The sequence below is a fragment of the Rhinoraja longicauda genome, chromosome 31, assembly GCF_053455715.1.
Source record: "Rhinoraja longicauda isolate Sanriku21f chromosome 31, sRhiLon1.1, whole genome shotgun sequence".
Lineage (NCBI taxonomy): Eukaryota > Metazoa > Chordata > Chondrichthyes > Rajiformes > Arhynchobatidae > Rhinoraja > Rhinoraja longicauda.
The window spans coordinates 2704639-2722108 of NC_135983.1; the positions used below are offsets into that span (position 1 = coordinate 2704639).

The 17470-nt window shown below is 42.0% G+C and overlaps 1 protein-coding gene across 3 annotated transcripts in view; it reads right to left on the minus strand.

The window, feature by feature from the left end:
• Positions 1-17470, minus strand: part of ttll11 (tubulin tyrosine ligase-like family, member 11) — a 196156-nt gene that overhangs the window by 123413 nt on the left and 55273 nt on the right. The gene's annotated exons all lie outside the window — the stretch shown is intronic.

Genomic DNA, 17470 nt, shown 5'->3' on the forward strand with positions numbered 1-17470 from the left:
AACGTCAGAATTACTTCAAAATGGGGAAACCAAAGCCGTTGTTTTCAATTCTTCCATAACTGCAATCAATTTTTGAAAATATTTCCATCAATGGGTCTGTAGTCAAGAAAGTCAAATGTAATGATTTCATGTGCAAAGGAAAAGGACATCAAAAATCCAATCATTAAACACAATAGGCTATTTGTTGTATGTATGGTGCACATTTGGATATTTATTACATAATTTCACAATAAAGGAAGTGTATAAAGTTGTATCATGCAGTCAGGCTACACGCGAAGTAAGTCTTAACTAGAGGGTCGAGACCCTCTCAAGAATGTGTCAGGGGTTATGGGGTGAAGGCAGGAGAATGGGGTTGAGAGAGAAAGATAGATTAGCCATGATTAAATGGCAGAGTAGACTTGATGGGCCAAATGGCCTAATTCTGCTCCTAGAATTTATGAACCATCTAAAGCATTATTTAATGGGGGCCCATCGTAACCGGGGAGGTTGGTGGAAAATCAAGAGGCATTCTTTATCCTTCAATAGATCCTTCTTTCTCTTGGTGATCACTATCTCAAACACATTGCTCGAACTACTGATTCCTAGGGCCCAATACCAATCTTCTCAGTGACTTACCACATTATTTCTATTACTGACAGCAACCCTAATCACTTCTACATTCCCTCTGCCCCTCCACACATATAGTGCCCAAACAACATCCTCTGTGAACTCCACACTTTGCAATGGCAGGAATCTTTGTGAGATTTAGAGTGCAAAGCCTGGTCTATCACCATGGCAATTTGGACATTGCACACAATCAAATATCTGTTGAACCAGCATCTGCAGTTCCTTCCTACAGACTCCAACTTTTGTGACTATCTGCTGCCTCACAGCTTCAGTGACCTAGATTCAATCCCGACTTCCATTATCTGCGTGGATTTTGCACATTCTCCCTATGACTGTTTAAATTTCTTCGAGTCCTCTGCTTTCTCTCTTATCCCCAAAACATGTGGCTTGTTAGGTTAATTTTTCCACTGAAATTGTCCCTAATATTTAGACAAGAAGTAGAATCTGGGCAATGGTAATGTGGCAAGAATAATATGGAATTATCATGTTTGAGTGCTTAAGGGAGAGGGCCTGTTCTATGACTTTATGAATTTGACCCCTCTCCCCTGTCCCGTTCTCCTTAATAACTAGCATGCTCTTTATCACTGACTATGTGCGTTCCCACATCCCTAAAATCCTTTTACACATAATCTGGTGGTGTTGTATCCCCAGTCACCTCAAGCTCTATAACACTAACTACAGTTTTACCCTTATCATCTCAACATCTTCATATCCCCCTCTACCCAGTTCCCTCCTATCTTTTTGCCTCTCAAAACCCAGCTGGAATACCCCCCCCCCTTTTCTAAATCTTCCAATCTATTGGTTTCATTGACTATTGAAGCAGTCTGGAAAATAATTACATATTGAAAGATACAGTAGCTAAAGTTTAGGAGCAGGTTTAGTTTTGGAATGTCATTATACAGGCCATTACACTGCATGATTCCTGTTCTTTAAACATACTGTAAATTTCATATATGTACATATTTCTTAAGTGTTGAACACTTAAATCTGAAATATGTGTTTTTAAGTTAGCTTCATTATCTTTCACAGAAATAGTTCCTGTTTTTGGCATAATTTTCCTATCAAATTCTGAGCTAGGTACACAGAGAAACTCCTTTTTGATGATCAGCACAGACTCTTTCAGCTGAAGGGCCTGTTTCTGTGCTTTACCTTTCTATTTTAAGAGATAAGAGTTAAGGTCATGGAAGAAAATGGAATAGTTTGACAAAAAGCTACAAAGTTATGATGCCAAGTAAAATTCGAATATAGGTTAGGAAAGAGGGAAGCAGACGAGGAGAAAATGGAAATGGCAATGGAATTAGGAATACAAGAAATAGAAGCAATAGCAGCATGTTATGCCTCAAACCTGATCTGCCATTTCTTCTTCTTACAGTTTTTTAGTGTTGAGGATAATTTGCTTTTACTTTGATTTTGTGGGTTTGGGTAATGGTGTCTATGCAGGAATTGCAGATTTTTTAACAGGAGGTATCTGATGGGCAGGTGGATGAGTAGCTTGTGAGGTGGTTTGCTGTTTACATGTGGTTTCTGTGACCAAAAATGAGGTTGGGAACAGCTCTGTTCAAGTCACAAGGAACTGCAAAGAGTTATAGATGTAGCCCATCTATTGTGCAGACTAGACTCCCCGCCATTGACTCCATCTGCACTTTATACTGCTCGGAAAAGCAGCTAACATAATCAAAGATCTTTCCCACCCCAATCATATCTTCTTCTCCCCACTCCTGTTGGGCAGAAGATAAAGCATGAAAGTGTGCACCATCAGACTCAGGAACAACTTCTTCCTCTGTTTCAGACAGATTCTGAATCGTCCTTCCATAAGCTAGGGTACAGTCTGATTTTCCTCTACCTCTTTGCAGATATTGAACTTTGTCTTTGGAACTATTACACTACAATGCTGAGAACTACATTCTGCACTCTGTATCTTCCTCTTTGCTCTAACTATTGTACTTAAGTTTGGCTTGATTGTATTTGTGTAGTATTATCTAATTTGATTGGATAGCATGCAAAACAAACCTTTTCATTGTATCTCAGTACACGTGACAAGAATAAACTAAAGCCTAACCTTGAAACACGTGAATTGTTCATTCTGCCTGTCCAATTTTTTGAGTGGAAGAGATAACAACTATGGTAGTGTTCATTCTTCAGTAAACTATTTTCTTCCATTATGGTTTTTAGATTTTGTAATGTAAATACATTTCTGGTCTTTATAGGGTCTCTGCTTTATCACTCTTGTTGTTTTTCCTCATCTGAAGCAACCCTTACAGATATTAAATTTATTTGAAGTGCTCTGTACTCCCACAATCGTCAGAAGCAATATGGAGTTTCACATAAAATGCTAGGGGCTGCTGAAATTTAATTGAAATCTACATTAAACGTCTCCTATTGTGCTCTTGACATCGTTGTCAATAAAGAGGGGAAATCTGTTAAACTAATCCAGTACGAAAAAAATACTAAGTGAAAAAAAAAATCTGATTGCATAACAAAGCATATTAAAGAAGTATGTAAATATGCTTTTGGAAATCAATTTTTAGTTGTTTAATAAAGATTATGAACCTTCCCTTGATATAGCAACTCATCACATTCAATGAAATATATATATTTAAAATCATAGCTGACAAATTACATTCTGAATTGCAGCTTCCAGAAGAGGAGCAAACTTGTACAAGTAGAGCATCTTTATTACCCTAGAGCCACTCCAAATTCTTCTACATTCAATGAATTGGCTTTGAAATGTAATTATTGCTGTTTTGTAGTCAATCACACCAAACCACCCAGTAATGGTAGTAATGATTAAGCTTATCTTTGATGTAGGTTGAGAGAAATGCTGGCAGGATATCAGACAAATTCAACTGCTCAACTTTTAGTTGCACAACGAAACCTCTTACATCCGTGTGAAAGGAGATATGACAAGATTAAAAAAATAGATGAACCCAATCCATCCTAATGCCACCACATCAGTCTACTCTCAGGTACTGAAAGGGATTGGAAATTAGCTTACCATTTACTGATCAGTTTGGTTTTGCCCAGGATTACTTTTCATCAGACCCCATGACAACCTTTGTCCAGAGGAAGTCAAAATAGGTGATTTTCAGAAGTGAGGTGCGAGCGACTGCCTTTAAAATCATTTGACGAAGTCAGGAATTAAAGATCCCTGGTGGAGTTGATGCCAAGAGACGGAAAAGCACAGCCTACTTCATTGATACCCCATTTGGTGCCCTACACATTTATTTTCCCCATCACGTGTGCACAACGTCTACAGATGTACCACATGCACAAAAGTTATTTTAATATCACTTTTCAAACATGTAATTTCTATCGCCAAGTCCAGCAGATGCAAGGCTCCAGCACTCGTGCACCGGCACCCGTGGGTTCCTAAGTTGCACACACAACTGTCAAAATCCTGAAACTCTATATCCAAAGCATAAAAGGAACTGCAGTGGTTTCGTAAGTCAGTGATCACGTTTCATTAATTTATCTGTTTTAAAAAAAATCTGTGCATTGATAGTATTTATTACTCTTCCTAATTGTCCTTGAGGAGATGGTGGTATATACTATATAACAATAATAAGATCGGCAACAGAGACTCAGAAGAGGCCAAAAACAGTTTAAAAATGGTTAATGGTTTCCATATGGTCTGTGATATTTGTCCATGTCCAAGTAATTAGGACAACCCCTGGCCTGAGTTTCCCTCCCTCCTCTTCCAACAGTAAGGCAGCCACCCAATCCCCCATCCCACAACCACAAATCTTTACTGCTGCACTCGCCAGGAACTTTATGCTGTTGGAGTAAATTTCAGAACTAGAAGATGTCGGTACACTTGACTATGTGCACACTGCAACATGCTTGCTGAACATTAACTTTGTTGCCTAAATGCCAAATGGAGAATTATGCATAGTTAAGTCACAAGGCCAGATGCTGAGCGCCTGCAATTGCCAAAATATAGATACGATTGAGCCACAATTGAAAAACATGATTAAGTTGCGACGGGTTGATTGGCTAAAGAGTTTCTAAGGGGTTGACTGGACCCTCACCCAGATAAGGTAAACACCTGCCATTGTTTGATAATAAAATATATATAAACAAGCTGTAAAGATCACTTGGGGAGAAGGTGCTCACAGACTCTTAACTCTTCTCCCAGAGCTCTATCAACAATAAAGTTGCTGGTTTTCTTTTACTCAGGTCTCAGTGAATATTTTCACCAATAATCCATACCGGCAGTACCCGATTAAGCCAGAAGCACAATGTGCAGTTAAGATCATAATAACTGACCTTATGAGTAAAGGTATAGTAAGACCAACTGAAAGTATGACAAATTCCCCGATATGGCCAGTAATCAAGCCCGGCCGCACATATAGACTGACCATTGATTATACGGAACTGAAAAAGGTAACCCCTAAGCTCCACCCAATAGTTGCCAGCCCAGCAACGATCCTATAAGCATTAAGCACGGAAAATAAGGTATTAGCCAATGGATTTTGGTCTATACCCCTTATGTACATGTGCATGTGTAGACATGAAAGGTATGGGACAGTGGAAACACTGGACCAAATTAAAGGTGTATGAAGAACAAAATGTGCTTTACTTATGCTTTACCACAGTTAATAAAGACCCAGAAAGCGGATCCGACCAGAGTAGATTAAAATATTACTGTTTGTGTTAGTACTATGTTGTATTGTTGGCAGTGAGGGCTTTGTGAATATTTTCACCAACAATGCTATGCATGCTATGTTTCCACGAGCAAACCAGCTTCACGTGATTCATGTTAGGTTCAAGAGGACCAGGCCTGGGAGTTAAAGTAGCCTGAATCTCAAAGTGCTTGAGTTTCACTTTGATAGACCACATGCCCAGCTCTCCCCCCAGTGTTAGACATACCAGACTTGGTTAGCATATATTTACCAAAATGTGGACATTCATTAAAGATTACAAATCCTTAATATTCACTTCAATGAGCTTAATATATGATATAAATTTATGTTTGATGTGTTTATTAAATTTATTCATGGCGACATTGATAGAAATTATTTAAAAAAATTGTGTCTTCACATCTACGATATGATATGATAAAACTTTATTCATCCCTAGAGGGAAATTGGTCTGCCAACAGGCACAAAACACAACAAGGTACACGAAAACTGAAATTAAAAGTGAAAACAAAAAGTATAAGATAAGCGACTGTTGGCTGGCTGCCGTGTGCACAGCGCCTTCACCGGAACACATGAACAAACAAATGAAAGCAGACTTATCCCCTGGGCAGAGGATTCTAAACTAAAGTGCCCCCCCCCCCCCTTCCCCTTATGTATCTATCAAATACACAGGCATAAAAAACTCAATATAACAGAATTTGGTTGATACAATACATAATAGCAGTTCTTAAATATAGTTAAGATGAAATTCTAAAGCTGCGTTGAGACACAACAAAGAGCAAACCTTTATGGTGATTATGATATTGACCACCGGTCAATATATAGTTTCAGCTAAAATTCAAGTTTTGCAAAGATTTCAAGACATTCTTCTTTTTTGACATGTTTTTTTAAAAAGTTCATTGCATTTATCTTCATTGTGACTGTTGTGCATAATGCTGCTGTTGTGAATTGGCGGTGTTCAGCGGCCACACCACCTGACATGAATAAGATATTTCTCTTCCCATCAAAATTTTGAACAGACGTCACTTTACTTCTACAATGTTTCTGGTCAGCAACAGTACCAAAATTGTGTCTGTGTTTTGAAGACAGAGGTTTTAGTTAAAAGAAGAATCATCAAAGATTGACAAACAGCAAATTCACATTAGACAAGCTGACACCAAGCATTAATTCAGATTTTAAATCAACAAACATTTGCAAAACAAACTGGTTAAGGACTTAAGGAGTAACCCTTTTAAATAGAATTAGTGAGTGAAATCACCCTCCAGTGAAATATCATCTGCACATACTACGAATTACCCACTAGCCTTGACCACTTCTCAATTCACCAGGGTACATTTACCCAGTACCTGACCTTGTACACACCCCCTCTCTATCCTAACACCTAAATTGTGTACAGTGTCAGTATATAAAGATTGCTACATACCAATCAAAGAGTCACATGGCATGGAAACAGACCCACCAATCCACAGAATATGCAGCATTAAACACACATTTGCAGTTTCTCAGAGCCCTTCGACATCCGCAACGGCATCAAACAAGGCTGCGTCCTCGCTCCCACACTCTTTGGGATTTTCTTCGCTCTGCTCCTGAAACATGCCTTCGGCACCGCAACAGAGAGGATCTACCTGCGTACTAGATCACATGGCAGGCTCTTCAACCTCACCTGCCTCCGAGCAAGACAAAAGTACATGAAGCTCTCATCAGAAACATGTTGTTCGCCGATGACGCAGCAGTTGTGTCCCACACCCAGCAGGAACGACAGTCACTGATGGACCGCTTCTATCGGGCTTGCAAGGACTTTGGGCTGACCATCAGCCTGAAGAAGACGAACATCCTGGGACAGGATACAGAGGCACCGCCTGTCATCACCATCGACGACTACGAACTCGATGCCGTCCATCAGTTCACGTACCTCGGCTCCACCATCACCGACAACCTCTCCTTGGACACAGAGATTGACAAGAGGATCGGGAAGGCAGCTACAACTCTCGCTCGCCTCACAACTCGAGTGTGGACCAATCCAAAGCTGACAGTGAAGACAAAGATAGCAGCCTACAACACCTGTGTCAACAGCACGCTGCTGTACGGCAGTGAGATATGGACTACATATGCCAGACTGGAGAGAAGACTCAACACCTTCCACCTTAGAAGCGTCCACCGTATCCTGGGTATATCCTGGTAAGACAGAGTGTCCAACGGTGAGATTCTGTCTCGCGCTGGCCTTCCGTGTATGTACACTCTACTCAGGCAGCGCAGGCTGCGGTGGCTGGGCCATGTCCACCGCATGGAGGATGGCCGTATTCCAAAAGACATCTGCTATGGAGAGCTGACAACTGGGAGGAGAACCATCGGCAAGGATGTCTGCAAGAGAGATTTGAAGGCGCTCGACAGCGATGTGGAGTCCTGGGAGAGCTTTGCAGCTCACTGTATGAGGTGGAGAGGTACCCTGAATCAACATCTCAAAATTGGGGTAGAAAAACTGATGAATGCAGCGGCAGAAAAGCGGGCAGGCAGAAAGGAGCGCAACAACTTCAACAAACCAGAGACCACACACAAATGTGACCTTTGCCACAGAGACTGTCACACCCACATTGGTCTCTTCAGCCACAAGCTGCTCTAGCCGAGGTGTGGAGCAAGCAGCCAACTAGGATGCATCACCCATGGTCAGCCATGATCGAGGGGGCCTAAGAAGAAGACACAAATCCCATTTTATCTTCCCCACATTTCCATCAACTCCCCTATATTCTACCACTCACTTACACACTAATGACAATTTACAGTGGCCATCTAACCTACCAAAGATCAAAGTCATTTATGCAGATCAAATAATCATTAATGCAGATTTTGATTCAACAAACATATGTTAAACGAGCTGGTTAATGACTTAAGGAGTATTGGAAGTTTCAGATACTTATTAGTGTTACTCAGCACAGTACACTGCTCGTACTCTAGTTTACTGATTTAATTTACAATCCATCGAAAATTATTACACTCAGTTATTTTCATGAGCTCAAAACTCATGCATACAAGATCCTAAGGGAGCTTGACATGCTAGACATCGAGATGTTTTCACTCGTGGGAGTCAAATGGACATAGATGCAAAATAAGGAGTTGGTCATTTAATAGCGGTTTACATGTAAACCGCTATTAAATGACCAACTCCTTATTTTCTTCTCTCAAAGGAAAGTGAATCTCTAGAATTTGGGATAACCTTCAGAGCTATCATTAGATATATTTAAGGTGAAGCTGAATAAATAGCTGAAAGATCAATGAATTGAGCGTTAGGGGAAAGTGGCACTGAAGAATTGAGGCCTGCATAGATCAAACATGAAAATATGAATGGTGGGACAGACGTGAAGTGCCTGGTGGCTTACTCTTGCTCCTTTTCCCTAGTGTTAAATGTTGCACAATAAATTAAGGTCTTTTGGCTTTGCATAATTTTCAAGTGCATGTTTAGACAACCTCTGTATTTGTCATTCAGAATGTCACCTTATTATTGTTCTGCACAATGAACAATCATTTGTGAGCACCAATTTCTCTGGCTCCCTCCATAGATTTATACAATAATTTCTCTCACTATTTGGAACTTTAGATCAGATTTATTATATTTTATTTTGCACTGCTGGTGTATGTTTATTTATGTCAGAAATTAATGTCTCTGTTCCTTCTCAGGAATTCTTTCATTTCTTTTGAATATGGCTAAAGATTCCTGCATTAACATTTTCCCGTGTTTTCTAACTGTAGACTTAACATGCTTCTGGAAACAATAATCTGGTCTATCAGGTCATGCATTTTTTTCTCTGGTGACCATAACTGCAATAGACAATAGACAATAATAGACAATAGGTACAGGAGGACGCTAGTTGGCCCTTCGAGCCAGCACCGCCATTCAATGTGATCATGGCTGATCATTCTCAATCAGTACCCCGTTCCTGCCTTCTCCCCATACCCCCTGACTCCGCTATCCTTAAGAGCTCTATCTAGCTCTCTCTTGAATGCATTCAGAGAATTGGCCTCCACTGTCTTCTGAGGCAGAGAATTCCACAGATTCACAACTCTCTGACTGAAAATGTTTTTCCTCATCTCAGTTCTAAATGGCCTACCCCTGATTCTTAAACTGTGGCCCCTTGTTCTGGACTCCCCCAACATTGGGAACATGTTTCCTGCCTCTAACGTGTCCAACCCCTTAATAATCTTATACGTTTCGATAAGATCTCCTCTCATCCTTCTAAATTCCAGTGTATACAAGCCTAGTCGCTCCAGTCTTTCAACATATGACATTGCGGGAATTAACCTAGTAAACCGACGCTGCACGCCCTCAATAGCAAGAATATCCTTCCTCAAATTTGGAGCCCAAAACTTCACACAGTACTCCTGGTGCGGTCTCACTAGGGCCCTGTACAACTGCAGAAGGACCTCTTTGCTCCTATACTCAACCCCTCTTGTTATGAAGGCCAACATTCCATTGGCTTTCTTCACTGCCTGCTGTACCTGCATGCTTCCTTTCAGTGACTGATGCACTAGGACACCCAGATCTCGTTGTACGTCCCCTGTTCCTAACTTGACACCATTCAGATAATAGCAAGTTAGTCATACTTAGTAATCATATGATTCACAATTGTTTGTGTGTATCAAATGAGTGTTAACAGATTTCATGCTATTAGTAAGTTCATTGGAGTGATATTTCATTCTTTCCTTTCATTCTTCCAAAGCAAAATAGACAACATCTACAGCACCTTAACCACCAACGCACCTGCTCCCCCTCAAACCACCTGCTCCCCCTTATCCTGTCAACCCCTGTCTCAGTTCTCCCCAGTCTCCACCACCGATCTCTCTGACCTCTTCACAGGAATGAAAACTGCCACCTGCTCTCTGGACCCCATCCCCTCCAGCTTTGTCAAGGCCAGCCTTCCTACTCTCTCTCCACTTATCACTGCAACAATAAACTCCTCCCTGTCCACTGGCATCGTCCCGCCATCCCTCAAAATCGCTGCTGTCACCCCTATTCTGAAAAAACCTGGACTCAACCCTGACACCCCAAACAACTTCAGGCCAATCTCCAACCTACCCTTTCTGTCCAAAGTTTTGGAACGCACTGTAGCTTCTCAACTCAAACATCACCTCTCTACCAATAACCTGTATGAAACATTCCAATCCGGATTCCGCTCCAACCACAGTACTGAAACTGCACTCCTCAAAATCACCAACGACCTTCTCCTCTCCTCTGACGCTGGGAACCTCAACATTCTCATCCTACTCGACCTCAGCGCCGCCGTTGACACCATAAATCACTCCATCCTCCTCACCCGACTTGAAACCACCTTTAACATCACCGGCACAGCCCTATCCTGGATCAAATCATACCTCTCCGACAGGCACCAGTTCATCTCCATTAATAACTGCAAATCCCCCACCGCTCCCCTCCCCCAAGGTGTCCCCCAAGGTTCAGTTCTTGGCCCCCTCCTCTTCATCCTGTACCTGTTCTCCCTTGGTCAATTAATCAACCGTCATGGTCTCAAGTTCCACTGCTATGCCGATGATATCCAGCTCCTCATCTCCACCAAGTCAATCTCCACCGCTACGCACTCTATCCTGACAAACTGCATCACTGAAATAAAATCTTGGCTTCAATTCAATTTCCTCAAACTCAACTGCGACAAATCTGAAATCATCATAATTGGACCAAAAACCCTCACCAAATCCACCCACAACTTCACCCTCAATATTGATGGTTTCCCAGTATCCACCTCCCCTCACATCCGGAATCTTGGAATCATCTTTGATCAAACCCTCTCCTACGACAAACACATCAAACACATCACCAAGACAGCCTTCTTCCACCTCAAAAACATCGCCCGTCTCCGTCCATCCCTCTCCTCCACAGCTGCAGAAACCCTCATCCACGCCTTCATCACCTCCCGTCTGGACTACTGCAACAGCCTCCTCTATGGTTCACCCTCAAAAATCATCAACAAACTCCAACACATCCAGAACTCCGCTGCCCGTCTACTCACCCACTCCCCGATCCGTGACCATATCACCCCCGTCCTTTACAAGCTCCACTGGCTCCCCATCCCCCAGAGAATCCAGTACAAAATCCTCCTCATGACATACAAAGCGCTCCATAACCTGGCCCCATCCTACCTGACTGACCTCCTCCACAGACACACTCCCACCCGTACCCTCCGCTCTGCTGCTGCAAACCTCCTGTCCCCCACCATCCGGACCAAACTCAGTTCCTGGGGGGACAGGGCTTTCTCCATCGCTGCTCCCACACTCTGGAACTCACTACCCCAAACCGTCAGAAACTCCTCCTCACTCACCACATTCAAAACATCACTGAAGTCTCACCTGTTCAGCACTGCCTTCAATCACTGACCGTCACCTCACCTTCTTTTTCCTTTTCTCTTTGTTTATTTATGTATCTATTTATTTTCTTTTATGTTTTAGTAAACCCTGTAAAGCGTCTTTGAGTGTTTAGAAAAGCACTATATAAATGTAATGCATTATTATTATTATTATTATTCAATTACATGTAACACCATACTATATCTTGTTGAAAATTAATGGACTCGAAGCTCAGTGCATAGCTCTGAGCCGAACTGATGCTTGATTCCTCAATACCCATGGCACCAAGCAGACTTTCTAACAAGGACCAAATATTTTAGTATCCTCATCCATTAGCTTGGTTGTATAGACTGATAAAGACCTTATCTGAGCCCTTTGAAACAGAATTAGTGGGTGAAAGATAATCTGCACATCCTATGAATTACCCCACCAGCCTTGACCACTTCTCAATTCAATGAATCCCATTGTCCCCCCTTCACCCTTGGCTCCAGGATGCATTTGCCCAGTACCTGACCTTGTGCACATCCCTTCTCTATCCAAACATCTAAAATATATACAGTGTCACTGTATGAACATTGCTACAAGTCACTGAAAGAGTCACATAGCAGTGAAACAAACCCATCAATCCACCGTCTCAACTCAGACTTATTCCTTCTCTTGCTCCATTTCTGAAAATCAATAAAACTGCAGATGCTATACATCAGAAATAAAGGCTAATATTTCCAGAGCAACAGCAAGTTAAACAGCATCCATGAAAATAGAATCATAGTAATTGTTTCAGGTGGTAGACAGATTGAACAAAGACACAAAATGACTGCGTAGGCAAAAGGTTGAGATTCCCATGTTAGGCTAGTAATCTTCCTCATCTTCCAGTTGGAATTTAGTTTGGATGAGCTGTGAAAATAATTAAAACACTTTCCAATGAGAACCGCAATTGAACAGGAGTAACATGGCCGACAAAGTGTTAAAAATTACGTTTACTTGGATTTCTGTACGAATCTCCACCAAATTGAATTATATCAGATCGAACATTATTGAAATAAATAAAAAGTAATACATTTTGTACTAACTAAACTGACTAATTAATGCTGACAAAAACTCAACTGCATCTCTAGAATTGAAGTATGGATCAATTCACTTTGTACATGGAATTAACAACTGCAAATGGCCAATTAGGATAGGAAGATTTGTTCTCTTGTTTTTGTTACTACAATGTAAAAATACTACTGAAATATAGTAGAATTAAAAAGGAAGATGAAATACTTCTCAACATCTTGCTTATTAAGTGGTCCACGTCTCAGCTATGACCTCGTTGGCTTCACTTCAGCTGGCCCGGCATTGATTTCAGAAGATTAAGCTATTAACATTTATTATCCCCATTTTATGGAAAAAGGAAAATAGTGAAGCAATGCAAATGTTGCAAGAAATTACATTGTTAAGCGAGTAGCAAAGTAAGTTACATGTATGTATGTTATTTGACTTTGGTGCCGAAAACAATACAACATTGATACACCATCACAGTAATGACTTCAGTGTGTAGCAAATTCTGTTTTATATGTGCTACAGTTTCTTAAGTTTATATGAAATCTTTCACACCTGAGGTCATTCCCCTGAAAACAGATTTACAGCCAATGCAATGCTTTAAAATGTGCTGCGGAATCTTTCACATCCACCCAAAAGGCAAGATAGCTCTTAAGTTTAATGTCACTTTCGAAAGGCTGCACACTGAATAATGTGGCACTTCTTTGGTTTATATGTTGTGTTTAAGCCGCTGGATTGCGTTTTGAATTTGACTCCACAAGCCTCTAATTGAGGCTAGGATACAACTAACTGAGCCACTACTATCATTGTGTATTTATGATGCGATGCTACTACGCCAGTTAGTAGTTACATTTAGACATTGTATTCATTTTTACTATTTACTGAGCCAAAAAGAAACATGTATATTAATATCATCTAACTGTTTCTGAATAGAAACCAGTTGCATGGAGAAACAAAAATAATCAATAATGGAGGTTGATGGAAATCATTTTGTGTAGACACCACATTTGATGCCTGGATACACAGTAACACTATCAATGATTTAGCAATCAACTTTTTCAGACAGCAAGATTATAAAAACATTAAAGACCTGTTCACTGTCTAACTTTATCGCTGATGGAGCCTCCACTTGTAATTAATGAAGTATAACCATTATACATAAAATACTGCCTCCTTCAGAAAAGAACTCATTACTATTTAGAAGACAACAATAGACAATAGACAATAGGTGCAGGAGTAGGCCATTCAGCCCTTCGAGCCAGCACCGCCATTCAATGCGGTCATGGCTGATCACTCTCAATCAGTACCCCGTTCCTGCCTTCTCCCCATACCCCCTCACTCCGCTATCCTTAAGAGCTCTATCCAGCTCTCTCTTGAAAGCATCCAACGAACTGGCCTCCACTGCCTTCTGAGGCAGAGATTTCCACACCTTCACCACTCTCTGACTGAAAAAGTTCATCCTCATCTCCGTTCTAAATGGCCTACCCCTTATTCTTAAACTGTGGCCCCTTGTTCTGGACTCCCCCAACATTGGAAACATGTTTCCTGCCTTTAATGTGTCCAACCCCTTAATAATCTTCTAATTATCTTATATGTTTCAATAAGATCCCCCCTCATCCTTCTAAATTCCAGTGTATACAAGCCTAATTGCTCCAGCCTTTCAACATATGACAGTCCCGCCATTCCGGGAATTAACCTAGTGAACCTACGCTGCACGCCCTCAATAGCAAGAATATCCTTCCTCAAATTTGGAGACCAAAACTGCACACAGTACTCCAGGTGCGGTCTCACCAGGGCCCGGTACAACTGTAGAAGGACCTCTTTGCTCCTATACTCAACTCCTTGTTACGAAGGCCAACATTCCATTGGCTTTCTTCACTGCCTGCTGTACCTGCATGCTTCCTTTCAGTGACTGATGCACTAGGACACCCAGATCTCGTTGAACATCCCCTCTTCCTAACTTGACACCATTCAGATAATAATCTGCCTTTCTATTCTTACTTCCAAAGTGAATAACCTCACACTTATCTACATTAACCTGCATCTGCCATGTATCCGCCCACTCACACAACCTGTCCAAGTCACCCTGCAGCCTTATTGCATCTTCCTCACAATTAACACTACCCCCCAGCTTAGTATCATCTGCAAATTTGCTAATGGTACTTTTAATCCCTTCATCTAAGTCATTAATGTATATCGTAAATAGCTGGGGTCCCAGCACCAAACCTTGCGGTATCCCACTGGTCACTGCCTGCCATTCCGAAAGGGACCCATTTATCCCCACTCTTTGCTTTCTGTCTGTCAACCAATTTTCTATTCATGTCAGTACCCTACCCCCAATACCATGTGCTCTAATATTGCCCACTAATCTCCTATGTGGGACCTTGTCGAAGGCTTTCTGAAAGTCGAGGTACACCACATCCACCGACTCTCCCCTGTCAATTTTCCTAGTTACATCCTCAAAAAATTCCAGTAGATTTGTCAAGCATGATTTCCCCTTCGTAAATCCATGCTGACTCGGAATGATCCTGTTACTGCTATCCAAATGCTCAGCAATTTCGTCTTTTATAATTGACTCCAGCATCTTCCCCACCACTGATGTCAGACTAACTGGTCTATAATTACCCGTTTTCTCTCTCCCTCCTTTCTTAAAAAGTGGGATAACATTTGTTATCCTCCACTCCAAAGACGTACAGGTATGTAGGTTAATTGACTGGGTAAATGTAAAAATTGTCCCTAGTGTGTGTAGGATAGTGTTAATGTGCGGGGATCGCTGGGCGGCGCAGACTTGGTGGGCCGAAAAGGCCTGTTTCCGCGCTGTATCTGAAATATGAAAAATAAAATATGAAATCCACAGGAACTGATCCTGAATCTATAGAACATTGAAAAATGATCTCCAATGCTTCCACTATTTCTCGAGCCACCTCCTTTAGTACCCTGGGATGCAGACCATTAGGCCCTGGGGATTTATCAGCCTTCAGTCCCATCAGTCTACCCAAAACCATTTCCTGCCTAATGTGGATTTCCTTCAGTTCCTCCATCACCCTAGGTTCTCCGGCCCCTAGAACATTTGGGAGATTGTGTGTATCTTCCTCAGTGAAGACAGATCCAAAGTAACGGTTTAACTCGTCTGCCATTTCTTTGTTCCCCATAATAAATTCCCCTGCTTCTGTCTTCAAGGGACCCACATTTGCCTTGACTATTTTTGTCCTCTTCACATACCTAAAAAAACTTTTGCTATCCTCCTTTATATTATTGGCTAGTTTACCCTCGTACCTCATCTTTTCTCCCCGTATTGCCTTTTTAGTTAACTTTTGTTGCTCTTTAAAAGAGTCCCAATCCTCTGTCTTCCCACTCTTCTTTGCTATGTTATACTTCCTCTCCTTAATTGCTTGCAACCATTGATTGCTACTTTAATCCATTCCATTGACTCTATCTACACTTCACGCTGCCTCACCAAGGCCGCTAGCATAATCAAGGACCAGTCTCACCCTGGTCACTCCCTCTTCTCCCCTCTCCCATCTGGCAAGAGGTACAGAAGTTTGAAAACAGATACCTCCAGATTCAGGAACAGTTTCTACCAAGCTGTTAGCAGGCAACTAAACGGTCCTCTCATCAGCTAGAGTGCGGTCCTCACTTCTCATCTACCTCATTGGAGACCTTTGAACCATCGTTAATTGGACTTTATTCGACTTTAATGTTCTAACTGTGCACTAAATGTTGTACCCTTTGTATCTGTGCACTGTGGTTGACTATATTCATTTATAGTCTTTTCTTTGAATAGATAGCATGCAAACAAAAGCTTTTCACTGTACCTCAGTACATACGACAATAAACTAAACTAAACTAGTTCCCTGAAAGTGGCGCCACAGGTAGATAAAGTGGTCAAGAAGACTTCATCAGTCAGGGTACCAAGTATAGAAGTTGGTATGTTACAGTCGGTGAGTTCGCATATAGAGTATTATGTTCAGTTTTGGTCACACTGCGATAGAAAGAATGTTGTTAGAAAGCTAGAAAGAGTCCAAAGATTTACGAGGATGGTGCCAGGACTTGAAGACCTGAGCTAAAGGGAGAGGTTGGGCAGATTGTACTTTATTCTTTGGTGCGCAGGAGGTTGAGAGGTGATATTATATTATATGATGCATATCATTTTGAGGGGGATAGATAGGGGGAATGCATAAAGCCTTTTACCCAGAGTTAGGAAATTAAGAACCAGAGGTCATAGGAATAAGGTGATAGTGTTTCATACATCTTCTTCTTGCGTTTGAGACAGCAGAAATTATGTAACGCCCTCCAGGCACTGTAGCCAGTGCAATGTGCTGTTGTCGAGGGCTGTGAGGTCTACCCCTCCACCAGGAGGACGGAGGACAGTGCAGTCGAAAATGATATGCTGCGCTGTTTGCTGGTCTGCTCCACACACGCAGGCTGCTGATGGACGCAACCCCCAACGATGCATGTTGGCGTTGAACCGGCTGACCTCTGTGCGGAGCCTGTTCAGGGCGACCCACTCTTTGCGGGGCATGTCCGAGCCGGGTGGGGCTGTGGTGTTCGGTGCAACAGTGAATTGAGGCGTCGCGATGTCTATTCCCAGCTGGTTCTCCATGCTCCTGGTATGTTGAAACCGGAGCCACAGAGGGTCGCTGCATGACGGGAGAAAGGGCGACGAGATGACAGGCATTGAGGTCCCAGTTGCTGTGAATCCTGGGCGAGGTGGTGCAAAGGATGTTTGGCATCTGATGGGGCCTTGCACACCAGCCTATGAGTGAAAAACTCTTTGCGAAGCCTGGCGGGTGCGATACCTGCGAGCACCGGCCGGAGATTCGTCGGAGTAGGGC